Here is a 22577-nt window from a genome sequence, read left to right on the forward strand (position 1 = left end):
AAGTGATGAGAAAAAAGAAGGCCATTTCTGAAAAATGTGGCAGCATTCAAAGAATTGGTGAAAATGAGATTTTGTGATGATGAAAGAGCAGACAGCTTGGCTGGTCATTATGCAGCAATCTTTAGTTTAATAACTCAAAGCTGGAAACAGCACAACAATCTGCTGCCAAGAGGAGAGGGCAACCTGACCCAGATGAATCTCCACAGAAAAAGCCCACAAAACGCAGATCATTGGACCAACAAATGTGTAATTTGTATTTACAAGAGAAAAGAGCTCTATTTAGAACAAGACAGCATATCCATTCACATAATGTATTTCATGTTCAAAAGGACAGACTTACACAGCAAAAAAAAAATAATATAAATGTACTTTCATGCATACAGAATTACTACATGCATGTAACATCTTAATATATCACATTTGATTCTTACCACTTTTAAACTACTCACATAATCTACAACGTTTGGGAGTCGGCGCTTGTTAACTTTGTCATGTTGGTATTAATAGTAGTTGTGAGTGATATACTTGACAGACTGTTTACCTATGGAAGTTACACTATACCATGCATACAGTATCATACATTCAGATAGCCATTTAGAAGTAATATAACATTCTTATTGTTTTTTTGTTTTTTTTGTGCCTGCACTTGTAATAAGAACATAAGACAGCAAAGCCCTTTATTTCTGAATTATTTAGTATAAGATCGCATTTAATAGTGTAATGTTGTTTTGGTAGACAGAAATGAAAAAAGTGATATAAACATGCTCACGCAAAAATGTTTATTAACAATGTTTAAATACTTTTTTACTTGTTTGTTATTTTTTTTATTAAATATGGTTCTAAAATAATGTTTTTGTGTTAGTTTTAATTGCATGACCTCTCATAACTGCTTAATGGTGTCATATATGGCAATGTGTCATATATACACTTCTTACCATGTTTTCATATATATGATTATCGGACATGTAGGATCTTGATCTCTACAATGCAAACCACACCAAATCCAAGAGGGCTACCCTTCTAAAATCTAAACATAACCTCTTAGCAACCCCTGTGCCAAGTTTCATGCTTTTATCCACTTTTGCACTATCCTTCCAAATTTGGTTGCGAAGCCAGCTGACTAAAAGCATTATAAAAGCAGACTGTCTCACCCGTCACACTGCCCATGCTCTGTTAGAGTCAGGCCGTGAAGGTAGTGTTGTTTATCCTGAAAGTGGTATAGAATAAAACTTATTATTAAATTGAAAAAAAATTTTGAAGGCGGTCTGGCATAGTGTTCACAGATTGCCAGAAAACAACTTACCAAGCTGCGGCGCATCTGGAAAGTATTCACACTTTTTCCACATTTTCTTATGTTACAGCTTTATTACAAAATTTAGTAAATTAGTTTTTTTCTTCAAAATTGTACTTACAACACCCCATGATGACAATATGAAAAAGTCTTTTTGAAATTTTCGCAAATTTATTAAAAATAAAAAAATAAACTAAGAAATGACGCGTACATAAGTATTCACACCCTTTGCTCAATACTTTGTTGATCTGCCTTTGGCAGCAATTACAGCCTCAAGTCTTGTTGAATGTGATTACACAAGCTTCTCGCACCTATCTTTGGGCAGTTTTGCCCATTCCTCTTTGCAGCACCTCTCAGTATCCATCAGGTTGGATGGGGAGCATCGGTACACAGCCATTTCCAGATCTTCAGAGATGTTCAGTCGGATTCTGGTCTGAGCTCTGGCTGGGCCACTCAAGGAATTTCACAGAGTTGTCCTGAAGTCACTCCTTGGATATCTTGGCTGTGTGCTTAGGGTCATTGTCCTGCTGAAAGATGAACAGTCACCCCAGTCTGAGGTCATGAGTGCTCTGGAGCAGGTTTTCATCCAGGATGTGTCTGTACATTGTTGCATTCATCTTTCCCTCAATCCTGACTAGTCTCCCAGTTCCTGCTGCTGAAATCATCCCCACAGCATGATGCTGCCACCACCATGCTTCACTGTAGGGATGGTACCTGGTTTCCTCCAAACATTACACCTGACTTTTACACCAAAGAATTCAGTCTTTGTCTCATCACACCAAAGAATTTTGCTTCTCATGGTCTGAGAGTCCTTCAGGTGCATTTTGCCAAACTCCAGGCGGGCTGCCATGTACCTTTTACTAAGGGCTTCCATCCGGCCCTCTATCATGCAGGCCTGATTAGTGGATTGCTGCAGAGATGTTTGTCCTTCTGGAAGGTTCTCCTCTCTCCACAGAGGAATGCTGGAGCTCTGACCATTATCAAGCCACTCTGGGGAGATCTCAAACATGCAGTTCATGCAAGACAGCCCAGGAATTTACAGGAACTGGAGCCATTTTGCCAGGAAGAATGGGCAGCTTTACTATCAGAGGAAATAAAGAGCCTCCTCCACAACTACCACAAAAAAGGCCAAGCTGCCATTGATGTCAAAGGGAACAAGCACAATATTAAGAACTAGGGTATGTAAACTATTGATTAGGGTCATTTCTGTTGTCATGATTTAAAAAAGAGTGAACACAGTTGTTAGCCTTGGGGTTCCCCCGGAGGAGCTGGGGGAGGTGTGTGTGGATCGGGAGGTCTGGGCGGCTTTGCTTGAGCTGCTGCCCCCGCGACCCGACTCCGGATAAAGCGGAAGAAAATGGATGGATGGCTGGATGGATGGTACCACACAACCACTAACAATGAGTGAAAAAATGTTCTTCTGTTATTCATATTCTCTGAAAAATGGCCAAAATATAAGTGGGTACTGAAAATGAATGAAGTTAAACATTGGACTTTGGTTTTATTGTTCTTTAAGTTATTTTTAAAAATGCAAAGCAAAGTTATATTTGACTATTTGTCTCCACTTTTTTTTATTTTGATCAATCTGATCCGTGACTTAAAACCATGATCCGATCTGAGTTTTGTGATCTGTGACACCCCTACTGTAAACACAAAAACCTAGCCATTTAAAAGAAGAAGAAAAAAGTAGTAATTGGGGAAAAGGGAGGGAGTGTAGTTGTGAAACTGGCATCAGACCGTCTTTTGACTGGAATTCTTTGCAGGGGTCAGAGTTCATTGGCTGCAGCGTGGCTCTGTGATTGGCTGAGGAAAGGTGAAATGAAAACCGCTGTAAACTTTTGACCCCAATGGAGGAGCTCTGCAGGAACGCCCAGCCCTGGCTTTGGTGTGGTGGAACAGAGCTTGCTCTCTTCCTGTGTTTACTTCACCAATCCAACAGGGACGGTGGGGAGGAGGAGGAGGGGGAGGTCACAGGGAGGAGGAGGAGGAGGAGGAGAAGGCGAGAGAGTGAAAGACGAATGGAAAAGCTTTGCTGCGGTCTGAGTTGAACATAGTGTGCACAGACGCAGTGCTTCTGGAGTCCTGACCATGCAGTTCATTTTATATACCTTTGACAAAAATAATTAGTTGACGTATCTCCACATTCCACAGCATTTGATTGCTCACCGCTTCCTGTAGGTTGTTTGCAGAGAGAAGGATCAGGCCTTGTGTACTGGTTTTCTGGATAAAAAAGCTATTTATTCATTGATTAATGATTTAATTTCCATAATTGTGTGATCACTGCCGTCTGTATATTTTGGTCAGTGTTGTGCTCTCCTCTGGATGATGCCTTGCCCTCGGTTTGATTAAATTTCTATATAAACCAGCATGTCAAGCTTGAGGAGAATGAAGCCATTGTTATGCCTTTCTGCTCTTTGTCCTTATTGATGATGGATAGTGGAAGGAAATGCATGTGTGACACACACACACACAGTGGAATCTGCCATCTCTTTGTTTCCATCCTCATTTATTTTGCCTTGTTTTTCTGCACATTGCAGTATGTGTGAGGAAAAATGGGGAGATGCACACTGCGACTCTGCACTGTGTTTTGTGCACATTTTGTTAGTTTGGGTTTTTTTTTTTTTGTTTGCTTGTTTGTTTGTCCCCCCAGAGGAAAAGGAATGTTGTGAAGGTGGTTTTTCTCTGCTTTGAACTACCTGCTGGCCCTCATTGCCATCATCCATCAGCAGTACATTTCATGAGTGTGATGCAGAAGCTGCTGGCACAAATACTTGTTTTTTTGGTTTTTATTTTTATACATTTAATGTGACAGCATTGTTACAATGCTGACAAGCATGGTTGGTACTGCATCACCCTTTGGTCACATTACCTACAAGAGACAGAGGAAAAGCAACTAGCTGTCATTCATTTTCACTCAGAGTAGACATTTCACAGCAACAGAGACAAGTGGTCATTGTGCTGCCAGCAAGGAGGAGCCAAAATAGAAGAGAAATCTATTTTATGCAAATGCAGAGCAATGTAGCATGCCAACTGCCAGTCTGAGTGACGGCAGCATGACGGAATGTACAAAATATGTTCAAAGTAGTAGCAGTGTGTTTTAAAGTGAGTAAAGCTCCAAATCCTTATCATAATAGCTTTTAATTCCATACACGCAAATGCATTGAGAACACTGCACATTCTATTGTAAATCAAAACACGCAGAAACAAATGATCAGTTTAAATGGTAAATGGACTGCATTTATATAGCATTTTTCCATCTCCATCAGACGCTCAAAGTGCTTCATAATAATGCCTTGCATTCAAACCGATGTCAGGGTGCTGCCATACAAGGAGCACACTACACACCAGGAGCAACTAGGGGATTAAGGACCTTGCCCGAGGGCCTTTTGTGATTTTCCGATCAAGCTGGGAGTTGAACCGAGGATCCTCTGGTCTCAAGCCCAACGCTTAACCACTAGACCATCACCTCCCCAAATTAGTTGTTGTTTTACAGAAAGTGAAGAAAAAGTAACATTAGTTTGTTCAAAAAATAGTAGTGTGCATTTTCTTTATAAGCTCAAACACCTACTGTATAAACAGAAAAATGCTTGAAGATTAAGGTTTCCTGTGAATCAGTGAACTAATATTTAGTTGTATAACCACTGTTTCTGAGAACTGCTTCACATCTATGTTGCATGGTGTAGACCAACGTCTGGCACATGTGAACAGGTGTTTCAGCCCAGGACGATTTGAGTGCATTACACAGTTCCTCTGCATTTCTTGGTTTTGCCTCAGAAACAGCATTTTTCATCTCACCCCACAAGTTTTCTATTGGATTAAGGTCAAGGGATTGGGCTGAACACTCCATAACCTTCATGAAAATTCAGTAAGGTATATCTTATATATTATATTCCAGTTCTAAGGTGGAACTATGCCAGTATACAAAGGTATATCTAAATATCTAAAAAGGAAGAGTAAAATAGGAGAGTAGAAAAGAGTAGAGTAGAGCTATTTAGGCGCTGGTCTTGAGAACCAGGGATGGTAGGTTTGATGTTGATGGTCTGGAACCAAGATGCTGCTCACTTGCTGGTGTGTTTGGGGTCGTTGTCTTGTTGAAACACCCATTTCAAGAGCATTTCCTCTTCAGCTCAAGACAATATGATCTCTACAAGTATTTTGATGTATTCAAACTGATTCATGATGCCTGGCATGTAATAGTAAATAGACCCAACACCATAGTATGAGAAACATCCCCATATCATGATGGTCACTCCACCATGCTTCACTGTCTTCACAATGTACTGAGGCTTGAAATCAGTTTTTGGGGTCGTATGACAAATGTCTGTGGCCCCTGGACCCAAAAAGAACAATCTTGCTTTGATCAGTCCACAAAATGTTATGCCATTTCTCTTTAGGCCAGCCAGTGTGTTCTTTGACAAATTCAGCTCATGTTGTTTTTCAACAATGGGACTTTGCGGGGGTTTCTTACCCATAGCTTGGCTTCACATAGACAACTTCTGATTGTTAAGCCCAGGTTACACATAGACGGTTTTGTCGGCGAGTAGTACGTAGACCGAAGTTCGCGGTAGTTCCGGCTGTTTTCGCGGTGGAAAGGGGCGGAGCGAGTGCACGTAAAAAAAAAAAAAAAAAAAGAAACTCCGCTCCCCGCTGCTGTTTGCTGCGGGGCTGCTCCTCGCTCTTTCCCCCAAAAAACTCTGTCATAATTGTGTTTAGAAACCAGGCACCATTTGTTTTATTATACTTCTGTGTAGTTAATTAATATTCTCTACAGACGATTCGCTCGCCTCGCATGTAAAAAAAAAGAAAGAAAAAAAGAAACTCCGCTCCCCGCTGCTGTCTTTCCCCCAAAAAACTCTGTCATAATTGTGTTTAGAAGCCAGTCACCATTTGCTTTGTTATACAGCTGTGTAGCTAATAAGCAAAATAATCTCCAGGATGATTCGCGCGCGCATGCACGTAAAATAAAAATAAAAAGAAACTCCGCTCCACACTCTTTCTTTCTTTCTCTTTTTTAACTTTATATAGCGCCAAATCACAACAAACAGTTGCCCCAAGGCGCTTTATATTGTAAGGCAAGGCCATACAATAATTATGTAAAACCCCAACGGTCAAAACGACCCCCTGTGAGCAAGCACTTGGCTACAGTGGGAAGGAAAAACTCCCTTTTAACAGGAAGAAACCTCCAGCAGAACCAGGCTCAGGGAGGGGCAGTCTTCTGCTGGGACTGGTTGGGGCTGAGGGAGAGAACCAGGAAAAAGACATGCTGTGGAGGGGAGCAGAGATCGATCACTAATGATTAAATGCAGAGTGGTGCATACAGAGCAAAAAGAGAAAGAAACAGTGCATCATGGGAACCCCCCAGCAGTCTACGTCTATAGCAGCATAACTAAGGAATGGTTCAGGGTCACCTGATCCAGCCCTAACTATAAGCTTTAGCAAAAAGGAAAGTTTTAAGCCTAATCTTAAAAGTAGAGAGGGTGTCTGTCTCCCTGATCTGAATTGGGAGCTGGTTCCACAGGAGAGGAGCCTGAAAGCTGAAGGCTCTGCCTCCCATTCTACTCTTACAAACCCTAGGAACTACAAGTAAGCCTGCAGTCTGAGAGCGAAGTGCTCTATTGGGGTGATATGGTACTACGAGGTCCCTAAGATAAGATGGGACCTGATTATTCAAAACCTTATAAGTAAGAAGAAGAATTTTAAATTCTATTCTAGAATTAACAGGAAGCCAATGAAGAGAGGCCAATATGGGTGAGATATGCTCTCTCCTTCTAGTCCCCGTCAGTACTCTAGCTGCAGCATTTTGAATTAACTGAAGGCTTTTTAGGGAACTTTTAGGACAACCTGATAATAATGAATTACAATAGTCCAGCCTAGAGGAAATAAATGCATGAATTAGTTTTTCAGCATCACTCTGAGACAAGACCTTTCTGATTTTAGAGATATTGCGTAAATGCAAAAAAGCAGTCCTACATATTTGTTTAATATGCGCTTTGAATGACATATCCTGATCAAAAATGACTCCAAGATTTCTCACAATATTACTAGAGGTCAGGGTAATGCCATCCAGAGTAAGGATCTGGTTAGACACCATGTTTCTAAGATTTGTGGGGCCAAGTACAATAACTTCAGTTTTATCTGAGTTTAAAAGCAGGAAATTAGAGGTCATCCATGTCTTTATGTCTGTAAGACAATCCTGCAGTTTAGCTAATTGGTGTGTGTCCTCTGGCTTCATGGATAGATAAAGCTGGGTATCATCTGCGTAACAATGAAAATTTAAGCAATACCGTCTAATAATACTGCCTAAGGGAAGCATGTATAAAGTGAATAAAATTGGTCCTAGCACAGAACCTTGTGGAACTCCATAATTAACTTTAGTCTGTGAAGAAGATTCCCCATTTACATGAACAAATTGTAATCTATTAGACAAATATGATTCAAACCACCGCAGCGCAGTTCCTTTAATACCTATGGCATGCTCTAATCTCTGTAATAAAATTTTATGGTCAACAGTATCAAAAGCAGCACTGAGGTCTAACAGAACAAGCACAGAGATGAGTCCACTGTCCGAGGCCATAAGAAGATCATTTGTAACCTTCACTAATGCTGTTTCTGTACTATGATGAATTCTAAAACTTGACTGAAACTCTTCAAATAGACCATTCCTCTGCAGATGATCAGTTAGCTGTTTTACAACTACCCTTTCAAGAATTTTTGAGAGAAAAGGAAGGTTGGAGATTGGCCTATAATTAGCTAAGATAGCTGGGTCAAGTGATGGCTTTTTAAGTAATGGTTTAATTACTGCCACCTTAAAAGCCTGTGGTACATAGCCAACTAACAAAGATAGATTGATCATATTTAAGATCGAAGCATTAAATAATGGTAGGGCTTCCTTGAGCAGCCTGGTAGGAATGGGGTCTAATAAACATGTTGATGGTTTGGATGAAGTAACTAATGAAAATAACTCAGACAGAACAATCGGAGAGAAAGAGTCTAACCAAATACCGGCATCACTGAAAGCAGCCAAAGATAACGATACGTCTTTGGGATGGTTATGAGTAATTTTTTCTCTAATAGTTAAAATTTTGTTAGCAAAGAAAGTCATGAAGTCATTACTAGTTAAAGTTAATGGAATACTCAGCTCAATAGAGCTCTGACTCTTTGTCAGCCTGGCTACAGTGCTGAAAAGAAACCTGGGGTTGCTCTTATTTTCTTCAATTAGTGATGAGTAGAAAGATGTCCTAGCTTTACGGAGGGCTTTTTTATAGAGCAACAGACTCTTTTTTCAGGCTAAGTGAAGATCTTCTAAATTAGTGAGATGCCATTTCCTCTCCAACTTACGGGTTATCTGCTTTAAGCTACGAGTTTTTGAGTTATACCACGGAGTCAGACACTTCTGATTTAAAGCTCTCTTTTTCAGAGGAGCTACAGCATCCAAAGTTGTCTTCAATGAGGATGTAAAACTATTGACGAGATACTCTATCTCCCTTACAGAGTTTAGGTAGCTACTCTGCACTGTGTTGGTATATGGCATTAGAGAACATAAAGAAGGAATCATATCCTTAAACCTAGTTACAGCGCTTTCTGAAAGACTTCTAGTGTAATGAAACTTATTCCCCACTGCTGGGTAGTCCATCAGAGTAAATGTAAATGTTATTAAGAAATGATCAGACAGAAGGGAGTTTTCAGGGAATACTGTTAAGTCTTCTATTTCCATACCATAAGTCAGAACAAGATCTAAGATATGATTAAAGTGGTGGGTGGACTCATTTACTTTTTGAGCAAAGCCAATAGAGTCTAATAATAGATTAAATGCAGTGTTGAGGCTGTCATTCTCAGCATCTGTGTGGATGTTAAAATCGCCCACTATAATTATCTTATCTGAGCTAAGCACTAAGTCAGACAAAAGGTCTGAAAATTCACAGAGAAACTCACAGTAACGACCAGGTGGACGATAGATAATAACAAATAAAACTGGTTTTTGGGACTTCCAATTTGGATGGACAAGACTAAGAGTCAAGCTTTCAAATGAATTAAAGCTCTGTCTGGGTTTTTGATTAATTAATAAGCTGGAATGGAAGATTGCTGCTAATCCTCCGCCCCGGCCCGTGCTACGAGCATTCTGACAGTTCGTGTGACTCGGGGGTGTTGACTCATTTAAACTAACATATTCATCCTGCTGTAACCAGGTTTCTGTTAGGCAGAATAAATCAATATGTTGATCAATTATTATATCATTTACCAACAGGGACTTAGAAGAGAGAGACCTAATGTTTAATAGACCACATTTAACTGTTTTAGTCTGTGGTGCAGTTGAAGGTGCTATATTATTTTTTTCTTTTTGAATTTTTATGCTTAAATAGATTTTTGCTGGTTATTGGTAGTCTGGGAGCAGGCACCGTCTCTACGGGGATGGGGTTAATATCACTTTGAGCAGATGGAATCAGTTAATCAGTGAAATCACCTGGTGGAGTCAGTGGCTGCAAAGAAAACCTGCACCCTCATGGCTCTTTCTGGAACAGGTTGCCTACCCCTGATCTAGCTGTATCTGCTGTGGCGAAACAAAAACAGGAGCAGCCGAAAGGACAACTTCACTTTCTGTAAAGTAATAACAAATTTGATCAATTTCTCCTCATGTTTTGATTTGAAAAGGAATGTGCAGTGTTCCCAATGTATTTGCGTGTATGGAAATAAAAGCCGTTATCAGGATTTTGCGCTTACCCATTTTTTACATTGATTGGTTGTTGGTCATACAGTTGTGCTTAAAAGTTTACATACCCAGGCAGAATTTTTTTTTTGGGGGGGGGGTATTATGAAATAGAATATGAATGATAACACAAAAACTTACGGTTAGTGGTTTGGTGAAGCCATTTATTGTCAAACAACTGCGTTTACTCTTTTTAAATGATGATGACAGCAGAACCTACCGAAATGACCCTGATCAAAGGTTTACATACCCCAGTTCTTAAAGAGGGACTAGCTTAAAAATAACTATTCTATCTGAGAAAACATACTAAAATCACGCATTTGCTACCAGTTTTTTTTGTTTGTTTTTGATCATTAATAAATCAATAAAATAAAAAATTGTAAAGAACACATCTAATTGTTCAGAAGTTTTATGATATATGTGTGTGGGGACCAAGCTCTTGCCTTAACATATCCCTATTAAAATCTATGTGCAACAAAAGGAGAATTTCAATAAGTCACATCAAGTTCAGGTGCAATCAGCAGGATTGTCACAAACAGCCTCTATGTCTGGGTAGACTTGGCCGGTTGTTATACACTTGTCTAAAAATAGAGTCTGACTCACTCACTTATGGACGCAGCCACTAACGTAATGGCAACTCACAATTCCTCCGCTGAGAATGCGTTCAAAACCCAAAAACTTGCTGAAAGATACTGCAGTGTTAACATTATTTGACTTTAAGTGTGTAAACGTGGGGCAACCCACAGCCAACGTCTTAGTCTTACCTGTTATGCCGTTTCAGTCTGATTCATCATTACAGCCTAATGAAAACATAACGCATCCTGATTCTGGACAATGATGTCTGAAAATAGTCCCTTGTTGTGACTGAAGAAACATAGCATTTTAAAAGAAGTCCCTCTGTGTTTTCAGCCTTAACCAGAGAATGATGATTTTAAATGATGATTTATGATTTAAAGAGTAAACACAGTTGTTTGACAATAAATGGCTTCACCCAACTGCTAACCATGAGTAGAAAAAGGTTTTTGTGTTATCATTCATATTCTCTGAAAAATGGCCAAGAATCTAAAATTCTGCCAGGGTATGTAAACGCCTGAGCACAGCTGTAACTAAACTGACTAAACCAGCTGAACTACAAAAACACAATAAATCAGTCACACAAACAATACTGTTAAACTAACATGAACCACAATAACAATATTTAAAACCCCAAAGTCCCATGGTGCATTGCAGCATTGTGTCCATTGTTCATCGTTGTTAGCTAAAATCGCTAATTTCTCCAAAAATGTCAGTCCTATCAACTGTCCGTTTTCACAGTGTTCATTCCTGACCAAAAATACACAAGTATACCAAACGACAAATGTCAGCTCTCCCCAGTTTCTCCGTGATTGAAGCCATACACATGCATGCACTCGAACACATACACAGAAGCCACTTGACTATTGTAATATAGATATCTGCCAGGGAGGAGACCCCAGGGAAGACCCAGGACTAGATGGAGAGATTATATCACCACACTGACCTGGGAACGCCTTAGTATCTCCCAGTCAGAGGTGGCTAATGTGGCCTGGGAAAGGGAAGTTTGGGGTACCCTGCTGGAGCTGTTGCCCCCATGACCCAATCCCGGATAAGTGGTTCAAGATGTATGTAAGATACAGAAGATATTGGTATTGTACTTTTTTTTAATCATCTAATACCGCTATTGTATCAGCCCCCCCCCCCACCCATTTATATTGACCAGGCTCTTTTGCTATCTTAACAGCATTCAGGACTATAGGTGGTCGTATAGCCTACATATAACTCCTTTTTGGGGGTTGATAACAGGATTGGCACTTCAGCCTTGATAAATTGCCATGGAAAGTTCAATGCTGAAAAAGAGCTCTTGCTTTTTCATTCTCTGGGAGTAAATCTGCTACTGCAAATTACCATTAAGGCCCCTTCATACATAACACGAAAGACACGGAAACTGGAAGAAAATCCACCAACCAAACATGAAATCGGGAACCACGAACCAGCCACCTGCTGTTGTGAGGGATGCACGGTCGCACAGGCGTGCACGACGCATCGGTGATGGTTTTGTGCACGAGCATGCATGAACACAGTGCGAGCAGCTGGAACGTCTTGCACCACATCACGCTGCTGATGTGGAGAAAATTTAAATAAAAACCAGCTCTGTATAATTAGTGAAAATCACTGGGTTGATATCAATAATAAACAAAAGGGGATGCAATACAGAACCCTGCTATTAAATAGCCCTGGTTAACAAAAAAGCCACTCGTGGGATTTGAACCTGCAATTTATAAAAGCTCAGACTACCAGATGGAAACTTTACCACTGCGCTACAATAACTGTCTTATAACAGGAGCGTAAAATGGCTACAATCAACAAGGAGATAAATGTTAGGGTTTTTTTTAATGAGGAAAAAAGCATCGTAATAACTGACAAAACGGCATTTGTTACGGCATATTTTTGGTGATACGTGACTGAAAGTGGTGTACTGCTATGTGTGTCATACAAATGTGTTCCTTAGGTACAAGTGGAGGGTGGTGGGGAAAAAACTGAAGAAAATCAGTTGGGTACTTCTGGTTTTGGAAAGCGCTGTTGCCTCACAGCAAGAAGGTCCCAGATTTGACAACATTACAGCTAATTTTATTGCTGGTAAAATATTTAAAGGATTTATTTTTTTGGGATTCTATGGCAAATATAGTGAGTTTGTGCCAACAAATTTTGTAGATAATCTGAAGAATGTATGTAAAAAATACATTAACTGAGTGTAAACCAAACTGGACAAACTAATAGGGCTGTGAAAACTCAGCGGATCTGCGGAATTCCACGGATTTCATCATTGGGTGGGGGTGGGGCGGGGGGTAGTGTTGTACTCTGTAATCGTGATTCACTTCATTTTTCTTTTGTTAGTTTTGGTTTCGTTTTGGTCTTATATGCGCTCTGCACACGCAGACTTTTCAGTGGTGGGAGAAGTGCAAGCTCATTCATCCACTTTTTCTCGATGATTTATGACTATTTTCCTTCGTTCAGCTATCGTCGTGTGGCATGTGACCGGGTCCTTAAATTGAGCATTTATGTCAGTGACATAATGTTTGAGATCTGTGCTTCAGCGCTGTTAGTGATCACACGATATGCATACCATGCTGACTCTAACTGAACCATCACCCAGACCACCTCTGCACGTCAGCCCAGCCATTGTTATGCTTGCCGCACCTGGGCACGATATGGAGCACTCACAATAGTCAAACAAACTAAGATGTCCTCGGGCATTTTACGGATTGTCTCATGTGAGTACACCCTATAATTGTGAATCTTGGAAAAACCTAACATGAGCTAAATTATTGATAACCTTTAAGCAAAGGGAAATTTGAAGTATGAAACAAGTACAGCAATATAGTTGCTCATTGCCTCACTACTCTTTACTTTCAGTAAAGGTATTAAATGCTCCTTTGAGGCATTAAGTTCACTGTAGGGCAAGTTAACATTTTTCCCATGCACAAACATTACAAAACAAACACAAGCTTAGCAACAGGGAGTATCTAAGAAATACTAAATAAATCACTGATTGAGCTATTTGTGCCATTATTAATGGGAAAAGTTCAAAGAGCACATCCAGTGCATGGGAGTTTGCCCTTTATGCAAAATTATAGTCAGTCACTTTGTTCAGTTCTGTTTTGGAATTAGGCAAGTAATGCTTAAAATTATTCTGCCTTCATCATTTCTACCTTGCTCATTTACCTCCTAAAATTGATGCAGTTGTGATGCGATGATACAGTTGGAGAATACTGACAGAAATCGATCACATTCCATATTATATGTCGAATTGTGGCCAATACTTAAGTTTCAGCAGGCAGCATTTGAAATTGAGTAGGACCATTGTATGGTAAATATGGAGCAACAGGATTTTTGCATCAGTAAGAGTGATATTCATTTGTAAAACAAACATATTCCCATTCGTTTTCCACTAGAATTTGACAAATGGTATTATTGTTACTATTATCATTACTTCATCTGTATGTATAAAGGAAAAAAATGTGTGTGCATGTGTGTATGATGCTTATAGAAATGTAAAGTTTTAATCCAGTCTACACCAAATTTGGTGTGCTTATGAGGTGCTTCACTGAGCTCTGTATGGGCATATTTAAAGCATGTTTTATTGTACACTTAACAGACTATATTTGTTCTTCTATACTGTTTAATCTGCGGGCAGCTGAACTGTGGGTCTAAAACTGGCGGTGTCCGCCAACCGATAACTTGATAAAGAGGTGAAGCATAGGCAAGACCCCTTCATGACCTGAGTGGGATGACCATCCCCCATTTTGGAGTTACCAAACAAAGCTAAGAGACTAACCTTGCTTTGGGTGCAATAACAGCATATTTATGCAAACTGGGCAGTGGTTTTCTTGATGGGTGGCTTTGATAAGGTATTAAAAATTATAACTGTTATTACCTCAGTAACAGTGGACTGTTAGGGTTAGTGTGGAGTAGACCTAACATCAGCTGAGCTACAATACCCAGGTTGAGTCACTCATCTTGACTTTTTTAGTGCAACTGGGTACCAAAAATGGCGGGTGAAGTGTTTTCTTGCAGTACAGTGTGGGACCCATTCTGGACCGTTAGCCCCCAAACATGAGGCCCTCTAGCTTCTTTATTGCTGCAACGCGGCTGGTAGTCCTGTATTTTTCTGTTTGACTGAGGGCGCAGATGAGCTATGTTCATACACGCATGCGCTTGCACACAGAGCACGTTTGTGGACTGGAGGCCAATCACACATTAATGCCAGTCGCACATTAATACCAGTCACCATGGACAGAGAGACCTGTATCAAAGAAGATAAAGTACTAAGAGATGACACTTTGAAGCACCTTAGTCAGTAGCCACTGGCAGCGCTGTGGAAGCACTGCCATCATCTTGGACAGCTGATGATAACATCAGCACTCATGACAGTGTAATTTAACTTTTTTTTTGTCTTGATGGATATTGGGGTTTATTTTCTTCGCAAGCAGAATACTGAAGACACTATGGATAGCTGTGGTGAACACTGGGACTGTTGTGACTACTAAAACAACTACTTCCAGCTCTTCAAATAAGTAATAATTTATTTTCTGCTTGTTGAAAGCTGAGAAATGCACCTGGAGCAAACACAGAAGGACTTCTTTAAAAATACTGCAGTTATTCATGTAATTCCACAATAAGGAATTAAAGTATTTCCATACATCTTATGCAGATAGGTTTTCGTGAAGCTGTGATTTTTAACTTGGACAGGAGGCCCAGTTAGTGATTTTAATCTGCACAAAAGTGACTCACGATTGACATATTCAGGGATGAAAGTGGTGAAAAACAAAAAAAGCTGTAACCCCAAATTACCCCCCCCAACACCACCCGCACAAAAATGTTTGAATTCCAGAAGCTCTGAAATGCAATCTGGGACTATTTCAGACAATAAACTGCAGTGAGTGCAGCATCCATTTTGGTGAGAAAAAAACCCAACTTTCCTTATTCAAATTCATTCCAGTAGTATTCTGCTCTTACTAGGATGCAGCAGTTTTCTAGCTTGGCATATCGTTCCGGAGGAAATCACTGAAGAAATTAACAAATTGAAAATATGGTTTGACCAAAACAAATTCTCATTAACCCTCTGGGGTCCAAGGACATTTTTTGGACAGTTCACTCGCCTGGCGTAAATGTTTTATTATGGCTGTTAACAGCTCTCCCTGCATCCCACAATCAAGTTTTATGTCTCTTTTTTTCAGGACAACCTGTTCTTTGATAATATATATGCTTTTGTTGTGTTTTATAAGCGGAATAAAGGTTTACAATCAAAAATAACAATGGACAAGTAAAGCAAAAAATAATTGTCCACACACATTTATTCAAAACACACAACAAACTATAATAAACAACTGTATTGACACTTTATAAAGGTAATTTGAGGTCTTGTGTGAAAGACTGTACAACAAAAAAGTTCAAACAATAAACACAAATGCACATTTTGAACAATATATACAAAATGGTCTATGCGTTTATGCGCCAGTCTGAGGAGCGGCCCCTCTCCCTCACCTCATTGATATGGTAAACAGTGCTTTACACCAGAGGGAGAGAGCCACAGAGTTATCCAGTAACATTCAAATGCAAACTAGTGGAGCAATCCTGGTAGTTACACACTCTTTGTTTGAGCACGTGAGATTGTCGTGCGAGGCTCTCTGCTTTCACTTTCGCTGTGCGTAATGGCACAGGGTGCATTGGAGGAGTTAGGGGGCTATTCAAATGGGACAACTAGTAAGATATCACTCCTGAAAATGATCTTCAGTTTATCACGTGAGGTAAATCTGCCCTACGATTGGATTTTGGAAAACCATGTGACGGTGAACCAATTCCGATTGGACACTCACATTGCGCACGCCATCACACAGCTTCTGTGAGGAGTACAGAGATGGCCAACGGTGGATCGAAAGTCTGCGGTCTTAACATTTCAGCAAAAAAAAAAAGTAAGTTTCTATCTCATATCATTAAAAGGTTATTTATAATTTAGTAAAGCTTGGTCCCAGCCGTAGTTTCACAGGAAACAGTTATTTATTTATTTATTTATTTATGTTTATTGTTAGTTGGTTTTATATTTTTTCTGTTGTTTTTTTATCAGGTTCTTTTTGTCTCTTTCTCTAAAATTGTAGCATTATTAGTACTTCGTCTTCTTCTTCGTCTTCTTCTTCGTCTTCTTCTTCTTCTTCTTCTTCTTCTTATTATTATTATTATATAATTTTTTTAATTACAATTTTTAATACATTTGACTCTTTTACGACAACAAACGCTGAGCCATTAATTATTAAATAGAAAACAAATGCACACAAACGTGTTGAGATGCGAACAGCTTAATGCTAACTTTAACATTGAAAATGCCATAGACATGCTAATGCATTAGCGTCTGTCCCGTTTTTAAGTTATAAAATACATCTATCAACTGTTTCAGGAGACCATAACTGATCGGTTTAACATAAGAAAGGCAAATATTACTCACAGACATATGCTATTTTGGGTTTTAGCGGGGAAAAATTAAGATAAAGCGAAATAAAACAAAGAACCAACGAAGCAGCGGGTCAGATCAAGGCTTCAAGCTTCAAAGAAGACCCGCGCTGCAGAAACGGTTGATTACAGGACCCTGCAGGGGTTCTGTAATCAGTGTAGAGACATGATCATTTTCCCGACAAACACCCCCAAAAACAACGGCCACTCTGAAGGGCCGATAAGGGAATTGTTAAGCAAAAAGGCTATTAATGTCGATGGATCAAATTGTTTCTTAATGATTCCCAAAAAGAACCAGTTCTTGATACTCAACCCTATTCAGAGCATTGTCGGAACAATGAATGTACTGTTTAAATGTAACAGTCATCTTACTGGTCATGAATCTGTTCTCACTGTTAAAAACAACACAAAAAACCAAACACCATAATTTCTAATATTTAATTCCTGTTATAAAGAGCAGACAATACAAGTATCATCCTCCTGTTCCTCTGTAAATGACCCATGGTCATGCACATAAACAAGCAACTAATGAACTGACATGAATGAAGCCATGCGCTTATATCATGTCCACATCAGCCGGCTCCGTGTGTCCAGCAAGCGGCACGCCGAAGGACGCCACGTCATGTAGACCGTAACGCATGTGGTGGATGTGACATTCCGATCACCAGCTGAGTGTCCACATGATCAGATGGATATTTTTGGATGGGGCAGCCTGGTTGGTGATGTGCGCGCTGACGCACTTGCTTCTGACCGCGCTTGCTTCTGACCGTGCTGCAAAAGTGACGTGTTTTTCTGTATTTCCACGTGAGGACAGCATGCCAATGCACGCGCTTCACGGTGGAGTGTTGTGAGGTGATATTCTGCATGGCACGATATGTGTTCCCCAGCTGTGACTTCCAAGTACACAGTGCTCAACATCTGCTGCTGCCGCAGACACACCCACCTCTGCGGACCAACTCAATTCACAGAAAAAGTGTTACTCTCTGTTCCTTTGTTCTGTAATTATTTATTTCATGTATTTATTATGTAAATATGTATGTAGTTATTGTTGTATTCATTTATCTGCCTCTCCCTGTTTTCTGTGGTTTTAATCTGACACGTTGTATGCACTGACTCACTGTCAGTTCCAGCTGACAGTGAGTCGCTGCCGGCGATCAGCTGAAACGCCACATGTGTCCACACTGCTGTGAGCAAAGCGATCACACATGAATGAGTTCACACCTTCCCCCTTATTGTATGTATATTTTTATTTATTTTCCACGCTTTCTGTCTGTCATGTGGACTGGACTTTGCCCGACTCCGGCTAAGAGTGGGTCGAATAGCCATTCACTGACATTTGGCTGCTGGTGTGAAGGCTGCCTCGATTGCGCCATTCAGCCACGGTTCGACACGGCCGATGATTTCGTGCAGCTCCTCAGTCATGGCACGATATGTCTGACCTGCGTTCGACATGCCGTACAAATACTGTGAACACGATCAGATGGCAGTGCGACGTCATCTTGCCTGCCGTTCGAATGGGTTTCCACCGCGAGCAGCACACATATGTAGAGTGCATGAGTGCTGTGCTCAAATGGTTGTGGCAACTGCTGTACAAGGTGTTTGAGGCGGCTCCAGTTTTTCATGAGTGGCATACGATTCCTCCGTGCACCAATTGGCTTCAATCGTGTTATGTTTGAGGGGGCCCTTACAATGTAAATAGAGACATTAACAGCGTCGGGTTCAGATCGAAATATGAACCGCAGTTCAGGGAATGCTCACTCTAATGACCAACGCAAAGCAACGCAAATGCAAAGTAAAGCGTAATATTCAATGTCAGCTTTGATTTGAGGAAGGGTCACAATGCTGTCAATACATCAGATCATCATTTTATGGATGTACAAAGGTTGCATGAACAGTTTGGTTCGTCATACCAAAGGATGAGGAAACGATTTTTGAAAAAAGTTCACCTCTGCAACAGCTGCAGTGATTGGTTTCTTTTGTCAGTCACATCATGTGGTCTGACCATACATAGGCTGTGTGGGTCTGATGGGTTTAAAACAGTCCATCATGGCAGTGGCAGTACGAAGCCATGGGGGAATCTGTTGTTATGGGGCGTTGTATTGAGTGTTGCCTCTTGGTACTATATTCTCTTTGTTGGTGTTGATGAGACAAATATGTCAAGGTGCATTTTGGAAAAATGTGTCTGCTTGTGCAGCATTACTCTATCTGAGATGAGATTTCCCCTTTATAGTGGACACACTATGTCTGCTCTGACGCACAAGCAGTGCAGAACACCCCCACCACCACCACCACCACCACCAAAAAAAGGAATCCGACACAATTTCCTTTTAGGGTTTAATAAAGTGTTATCTTAAGACTGGGTCATTTTTTTGTGTTGGGGCATGTTGTCCAGCAGTGCATACTTTCTCATATTCTGCTTGCGCACCGGTCAGTTGGCACTAACGGACAACGAAGCCAAAACGAAACAAGAAATCTGGACTTACGTTGACTTTCGGTGACATTGTTTAACCATCGTCCAGCTTTGTTCCTGTAGCTGGTGCATTGTCAGAATTTTCAGACTGTTGAAAAATGTGAACAAATCCTGACGACAACCTCAATTCTCCGTATTCCATTTTGCTTTCTGTCTTGACGGTTTCTCATCATTTGGGTAGTTCCCGTACCGTCAGAGTTCCGTTTGATTGTCGTCCAACTTCATCCAACCTCCAGTCTCTCTCTCTCTCTCTCTCTCTCTCTCTCTCTCTCTCTCTCTCTCTCTCTCTCTAACCTCTCAACATCTCTGGCTGTTACGTGCGTGTGCGCGCACACATTGTCAAGACAATGCAGCTGCAGCGAGTCTGTGGACAGTACAGACTCGCTACAGAAATGATGGCGCTTCTTTTTGATTTTGTGTCAAGCGTCAAGGTCACGTTCCCTTCGTTTTCTTTTGTTAGTTTCGGTTTCGTTTCGGTCTTTTATGCGCTCTGCACTCGCAGGCTTTTCGGTGATGGGAGAAGTCCAGGCTCATTCGTCCTCTTTTTCTCTTCAATTTGTGGCTTTGGGACTTTTTTCCTTCATTCAGCTAACGCTGTGTGCTGTGTGACCGGGCCCTTGGGTGTTTGTTTGTTTGTTTGAAAGAGAAGACAATTGAATATTGAAATATAAATGACAAGTTTGTAAAGTGTAGTAATAAAAATAATAGATTAAGTATGACATAATCAATACATTAATCGACAAATAAATAATCATTAGATGCTGTCCTAATTATATTGTATATTTGTAATTTCATTTAAAACATGTAATTAAATAATATTATGGCATTTAGCCTGTGGATATATACGAGGTCTATTAGAAAAGTATCCGACCTTATTATTTTTTTCAAAAACCATATGGATTTGAATCACGTGTGATTACATCAGACATGCTTGAACCCTCGTGGGCATGCGAGAGTTTTTTCACGCCTGTCGGTTACGTCATTCGCCTGTGGGCAGTCTTTGAGTGAGGAGTCGTCCACCCTCTCGTCGATTTTTTTTCATTGTTTAGGAATGGCTCAGAGACTGTTGCTTTGTTTGATAAAAATTTCAAAACTGTAAGGCACAACTGAGTGGACACCATTCAATAAATTCAGCTGGTTTTCGGTAAAAATTTTAACGGCTGATGAGAGATTTTGGTCTGGTAGTGTCGCTTTAAGGACGGTCCACGGCGCCTGACGGCGATCTGCGCTTCGAGGCGGCAGCGTCAAGTTGAAAACTTCCACATTTCAGGCTCTGTTGACGCAGTAAGTCGTCAGAGAACAGAGAACTTTCAGAAGAAGTCGGCATGAGGAGTTTATTCGGACATTCCATTGTTAACGGTCATTTTGTAATGAAAGAATGTGCGGGCAGAGTCGCATGTCGGGCTGGACCCGACCGCGGGGGGTCGTGGCAGGAAAAACACCTCCGTTGGAAATCTTAACGGGCAAGTTGGAACATGCCCAAGCTGTTAAACAATTTCTCAGTTACTCACTTGTTGAAAGCCATTAAAAGCCGCCTGAATTCTACAAATGGTTTTCAACACGGAGGTGTTTTTCCTGTCGCGGCGCACACAGATTTGCCGAGTCGTCACGGAAACGACTCGGCGAATTTGCGCGTACGTCTTTCATTAAAAAAATGTCCTTAAACAGTGGAATGTCCGCATAAATTCCTCATGCCGGCCTCTTCTGAATCTTCTCTGTTCTCTCACGATGTCCTGGGTGAATTAAGCCTTAAATTAGGATGTTTTCAGCTCGAAACAGGCCGACGACAGCGCCTGGAAGCGCTGCAGGACGTCCCGCTCCGTGGGAAGTCCTTACACCGACAGAAACACCCCATAATCTCTCATCAGCCGTTAAACTTTTCACAGAAAACCAGCTTAATTTCTCGAATAGTGTCCACTCGGATATTCCTCACAGGTCCAGAAAAAATTTTGATAAAGCAACGCGCGCCGTCTCGAGCAGCGTGTGAAACAAAGGAATTCAGCCGAGAGGGCGGGACCACATCTCACTGAAGGCCTGCCCACAGGGAAATGACGTCACCGACATGCGTGAAAAAACTCACGCATGCGCACGAGGGTTCAAGCATGATTGGTGTAATCGCATGTCATTCAAATCCATATAGTTAAAAAAAATAATAAAAGGGTCGGTTTATTATCTAAGAGACCTCGTATATATATTTTTATTTAAAACTGCACAATGGTAGGTCTCTTGATGTAAAAATGTGCCTGTAAAAGACTAGCAGTTTGATAAATTGTTATAACTACATGTATTACTATGAATGATACTGTGAAACCACAAACATGGACACAGATAACTAAACAAAGATTAGAACAAATTAGATTTGTGTCAGTTTGATGTAATTTTGTTTGGCCTGATGAAGAGGAAATTCTTGTCAAACTGCACAGGGTCTTTACTGAAATGATGAAGGCAACAGAAACTTTGAGAAAAGGGTACCAACCAGTAACTTCTACAACACCAAAGCAATGTAAATAATTTAATATAATAAGTGAATTGTAACATATGTGATACATATGAATTGTGTGCACAGTTATGAATGGTGTTTGACCAATCTATGTTCAACCATGACACATAAAAGCTTCAGAAAGATTCTGGTGGTCATCACCTATCATTACTATCAGTTGGCTAAGAGAACCCGCTTGATAAACAGAATATGTAAATATGGTGGATGAGCAGCCACATTCTCAGGAAAGGGAAGTTATGACGCAGTGGAACAGGCTGACAGAGGACACAAACAGGATGCGATCTACTGTGACTTCCTGTGCAATTTAAGAAATCTTGTCCTCATCACATTATGTGACAACTTTTACTGTATATATTGAGGAACAAGAAAACCATTGCAGCTTTAATACAAAGTACAGGAAGGTTTGACCTTTTTATTTTTTTCTCTTTCCAGGATATGTAGAGGCTTTGAAGCTGCACTGGATCCTGAATGGAGCTTGACTGGGGCTTGTACTAGCCAAGGTTAGTAGGAAGGTTATGTGGAAAAACATACACTGCCACACTCCGGCATACCTGACACACATAATCCATTACAGGACACTTTATTTTTT

At 40.5% G+C, this 22577-nt stretch overlaps 1 protein-coding gene across 4 annotated transcripts in view; it reads left to right on the forward strand.

Annotated features, from left to right (window-relative positions):
• ncoa3 (nuclear receptor coactivator 3) overlaps positions 1-22577 on the forward strand; it is a 100556-nt gene that overhangs the window by 27009 nt on the left and 50970 nt on the right. For all 4 annotated transcript variants that reach the window (XR_004559706.1, XM_034167242.1, XM_034167244.1 and 1 more), the window contains exon 2: positions 22421-22488. The gene's annotated coding sequence lies outside the window, so the exon portion shown is untranslated. The remainder of the gene's footprint in view (positions 1-22420; positions 22489-22577) is intronic.

The sequence above is a fragment of the Thalassophryne amazonica genome, chromosome 3 (genome assembly GCF_902500255.1).
Source record: "Thalassophryne amazonica chromosome 3, fThaAma1.1, whole genome shotgun sequence".
Lineage (NCBI taxonomy): Eukaryota > Metazoa > Chordata > Actinopteri > Batrachoidiformes > Batrachoididae > Thalassophryne > Thalassophryne amazonica.